The sequence below is a fragment of the Salvia hispanica genome, chromosome 3, assembly GCF_023119035.1.
Source record: "Salvia hispanica cultivar TCC Black 2014 chromosome 3, UniMelb_Shisp_WGS_1.0, whole genome shotgun sequence".
In the NCBI taxonomy this organism is placed as follows: domain Eukaryota; kingdom Viridiplantae; phylum Streptophyta; class Magnoliopsida; order Lamiales; family Lamiaceae; genus Salvia; species Salvia hispanica.
In genome coordinates, this window is record NC_062967.1 from 37490948 (window position 1) to 37496261 (window position 5314).

Below are 5314 nucleotides of genomic sequence, written 5' to 3' on the forward strand. Positions count from 1 at the left end.
TGCCATGATCTGACAAGATTTAATATATACTTATAAAGTTTGTACGTTATTCTTCATGCTCCATTCAAAATTGGGGTTCACAAAATCCCAGGTTCCATACTTTAAATTGAAAGAGACTCATTTTAATCAATTAAAATATTCTTTGAGAAACCTCTTTTTTCAATCAAAATGAAGGACTTAATTAACCAAACTAAGTAAAATCAATATCAATTACAATAAATATGGGGAAATTATAGTAAAATATGTTAGTTTTGGAACTTATTATAATTCCCCATTTTTTATACTTATTGAATTTCCTCGAATTAAATATGCAAAGCTATCTCATAAATATCACACCGGTAAAAATAACCAACATGTCACTACCTCAATAAATATTTTTGGTGGGGGGATATTTGTACCTAAATATTGCTTATAAAAGAAGAATGCGTACTACCTCAACATAAATAGTCAGATTTTTTTATAGAAATTCTAAAATCTTGAACCTAATTGATTAAATTAATGCTTAGGTTAATGAAGTGCGCCGCACACATGAAAATGAAACATAGATTATTTAGTTTGAAAATGTAATAGATTTAGAGGTATAAATGAATGGGTTGGTGAAAATATTGTGAAAATTACAAATGCACAAACTTCACCGGTCGGTCAAACATTGATTGATTTTAACCATTAGATTATTTCCACACAACCCAAATATCTTTGGAGCTTTATATGTGTCACTATAAATTCAACTCATCTACAATCAACATGCTTCCATGACTTTCTCTCTCTCTCACAAACACATCTTATCTTGGACAAGGTATGTAACTTCCTTAACTTTCTTAGTTTTGACTTTTTTTTTTTGGAATTCTATTTTATTAAAGGTTTGTAGTTGTTTTTGTTGGATTAGGGGTTTTCTTGGATGATCGGTCGGAAGTTTGAGGTGATCGAACGATCAACATGTATTGATGGCGTGACACATGTAAGCGATTCCCGTATTATTCTTGTCAAGTCAGCCGTCGCCTTAATTTTGCAGTTAGCCTTTGCTTCATTGTCTGTTCGACCTTAAAACTGATAGAAAACCCTAATTGTGACCTTAATTTATGCACAAGATTTCTTCAATTTTTTAAATTTGGATCATGTATAGATTAACTAGTTCACATGAATGAATTTGAGGTTATGAAATTCTTCTAAGTATCGACCGAATATCAAATTAGGAATCAATGATCCTTTTGGAGACTATAAAATCATAGAAATTTCGATTAAAATATATTTATGCACTACATATATCACTATACATAAATAGAACACATAAATTGTGAATCGTGATATGTACATGAATGGATGTGGATACTATATATTATGAAGAAATAAACATAGAATATTTAGGAACTTGTATTTTCTGACATTGCTGATCATACAGATTTTGCTTGGATCCTTCTAGTATTGAAACTGCTGTATTTTTTGTCATCTGCATAATAAAGCCAACTGTAATTCTTACCTTTTTATAATTTCAAAACTATATATCTCTACTAAATAATGATATTTACATAGATTGATTGGTGTTGGTGTAGGGTATGGGTAAAAGTGATTCATTTAATATAGTTTTAAATAGGGGGACCATGGAAGCCCATTGCATATTAATGTTTCAATTTAAGGTAGCAAACTCTTTGGAATTGAATGTGACGAATAAATCAAGAATTGGGAGTGTGGGTGCATGTATCTTGAAATATACCATATGCTAAATAAATGAAAATTGGTGGTGATTAAAATCTCTGTATAAAGATTTTATATGAAATGAGACATTAGATTGAAATGAGTTCATGTGGTAGATAGTTTGTAACAATTAGGGAATTAAAAGGGTGTTTAATTAAGATTAGTTTAAGGTTGAACAGCAAATGAAGCTAAGTTATAACTTGCAATTGACTGCTGGCTTTGCCAAGATTATGTATGGAAATCGATTAATCACTTTCAGCAGAAAAGGGTAAGAAATTTTGCAGTTGCAGATTGTTGTATGTTTTTAATTAATTAATTATCTATTTGCAGGGTATGTACTAGAGTAATAATTTAAATTTGAAATTATATGGTATTTTGTTTTATTAGTTTCTATATCATTTTGTGCATGTAATGTCTATATCATGTACGTATTGTGGATGGCCCTCGATCGATTTTATTGTTTATGATGCACGACTTGTCGCTTTGGGGGTGATTTTTATTTCATTTCATTTAGATCTGAGCCGTGGGGTGTACAAAATGGAGTACTATCTCTATTTAATTTATATGGAGTACAATAGTTTGCCAATTATAAATGAATTAATAGGCAACTACTACGTATACTAAAGATGTTAGAACTTTTTGAACTAAAGGGGCATGCCTAAAAATCTAAAACTCGTGTTTCATTTTGTTAAGAGGGCTTTGTTATAAATCCACATTTATTAGTTAATATGGATATATAGGGAATATTAGGAACTTTCTTTTGAATAGTATGAATTATGAACTACATTGGTCATTGGGTGACAGATTTTGACTATATATGATATTCATGATAGTCTTTTTTTCACGTGGAACAAAGCATATATATATGTATACTATGCATACTTCAAGATAATGTATTATAGGCTGCAATAGGGCTTTTGTTATGATCTCTTATATTTCACATTGATTATGAATGATAACTTCTGTAAGTTACAGATGAAATGAACTTTCTCTTTAAGTCTTAGTAACTCTTAACATACTAGTCTTTTGAAATAAATTATCTTGTCTGCCAGTAACCATTTTCACTATCTTATAATGGGTTAATTACTAAAAGCCAAGTGGGGATGAGATCTAGTAACCAAAATAAATTTGCCATATGATCTTGACTAAATGATCAAACACATTTTTGTATATGATTTTTCTTTATGCAAACTATTTATTTATTTACAATATCAATTAGAATTAAGTTTAATTTCCAGAAAAATGAATTTAATCAAATTTTAGTCCGTTGTCCTGCAACTTTAAAAATCATCCATAAAAACCACAAATTTGAACATTTCTTTTTCAATTTTTCCATGACGAAATATTCAGATTTTGTTTTTGTAATATGTAGATGATTTGATGCACATATATTTATTTGCTAAGTGTGTTGAAAAAAATGATAAAATTCCACATGCGGTCTACTCTTCGTAGACCTTTCCCGAACCAAATTAGGGAGTACAATTTTCACCCTAATTAGACCATGTGGGAAAATTGACAAAAATTTTAAAATTCATGATTTTTACTGACGATTATTAAATTTTTGGGACGAACCAAGATTTTATCAAATTGCAAGATTTTTCTGAAATTTTTTACCTTAAAATTAATAATTTTTGTTTATATAGCAATAGATTTAGTTATAGTAATCACCATAGATTATACAAGATCTATACATATATTTGTTTGTATCTTTATCATTAACACTAGTAGTATCATTTTATTCTCATAGTGATGTAGAAAAGTAATAAGCTAAATGAGAGAGAGAGAAAAAACAAAAACCCTAATTTTACATCACCTTCCGACGTAGGTACACATGGTAATCAACTTGGTATTTGTTAAGCAATTTTCTTAAATTGTCTAATGTGATTGTTTCTTTTTACTCAACACGAAATTAATGTGTGAATGAAGATATTTTTTTTTGCAGTGGTGGCTTCGTGACAAGTGGAATGCAAAGGGTCAATTCAAACTGAGCGAAGAGAAGAGATGATTTAGATGTTGAATTATCATCTGCTTTAATTCCTTTGTGTGCATGATGTAGCTCAAGTTTAGTGAGTGAAACTAATTAAGTGGAGATCTCAAGATGATCTTAACACCTGCTCCATTTCCAGCCATAACTCTATTTGACAATTATAACATTTTAAAGAGATAGTGTAAGAAAAGTAGGTGTAAGAAGTATGGTGAAACTTAGTGTATTTATAAATGAAACTAGAGTATTAAAAGTAAAATAAAACAAAAATCAATAAATAATTGCAGCGCCTCGATTAGAATAGGGCAGCCGACTCGATATTCACGCTATAAGAGCATCTCCAATAGCGGCTAGCCCACCGGCTAGCCGATTCGCGGCGCTAGCCGGTAGGCTAGCCGAACTACTGCGACCGGCGAGCGCCGAATCGGCTAGCCATTAGGCGAGCGCACGCCGATTTGAAGGCGTCGGCCGCCATTGCATGCTGGCGATCGGCGAGCGATCGACCAGCGCAATTTTTTATTATTATTTTTAAAATTTTTGAAACACTATATGTTCGCGATTTTCACGTCATTTTCATTTGCACCACTTGTTTTAACGAGTTTTCTCTCTATCTAAATTTATGTACAAGAGCAACAACGCGAAATGAGTAACGCGGGTGGTGGTAGTGGTGGGGATGCTGAGGTGTACGAACGGCGAATGAACGAGGCATTGGAGGCCTACATGAACCGCGAGATAGAGCGGTACATGCAAAGGGCCTTGCAGTCTCGATGGGCAATTAAGGGTCCAACGCGTTTGTGGGATGTCGGTTGTATTGCTGATATAATGTATGCCTGCATTATCGTGCACAACATGATCGTCGAAGACGAAGGCGTACTACTGACTAATTGGGCTAATGACGATACTGATGCAGCCGGTCCAAGCCACTGAATGGCCACCCCTAACGTACGACGTGGGGTACCTCACGATGAAGTCGGCCGCCTCTAGGCACATGCCGACATGCGCCAAGTGGATGCTCATATTCAAATCCAAAAAGATTTAATTGAAGAGTTGTGGGCACGGAAGACTGCACGATGATATTTTTTTTCTTTATTATGTAATTTTTTTTAATGAATATACTTTTTTTTAAATGGAATTAATATGTCTCGTAAATTTAATTACGTAATTTATCGTAAATTTGATTCCGTAAATTTAGTTGTTTTTGAATTATTTTTATTGCGGCTAGCCTGTGGCTAGCCTTAGGGCTAGTCTATTTACTTAAAATGATGATGTGGCAAGTGGAATTTTAGTGTTGGTAACGTGGCAGGGGGAGAGAGTGGCTAGCCTATCTCCATTGGAGATGCTCTTAGAAAACAGTCGCATGAGACTACTCTATTGCTAATGCTCTAAAAGACAGCTCTATCTTCAAGAATTCACATAATTACAATCCACCATATAGACCACAACCCCACAAGCTATTATTGTGTTGTTGGACACAAATTCACATATCAATAGACAATAGGTGATTTAGTCCAGTGATGTGAACTTTTATGGTTAGAATTTCACTAATAATTTAAAGGTTATTTTCTTCAGGACACTTGAGTAGGGGCCCTTGTCGTGGGTGTGAGCATCTTTGAAAAGAATGAAAAGTAGAAAATAAAA

General features: G+C 32.9%; 1 long non-coding RNA gene across 1 annotated transcript; it reads left to right on the forward strand.

Annotated features, from left to right (window-relative positions):
• Window positions 1-571: 571 nt before the first annotated feature.
• LOC125213074 lies at window positions 572-3858 on the forward strand. Its single transcript, XR_007174849.1, has 3 exons — window positions 572-796; window positions 887-1960; window positions 3635-3858. It is a non-coding gene; the product is annotated as an uncharacterized LOC125213074 (long non-coding RNA).
• The last annotated feature ends 1456 nt before the right edge of the window (window positions 3859-5314 follow it).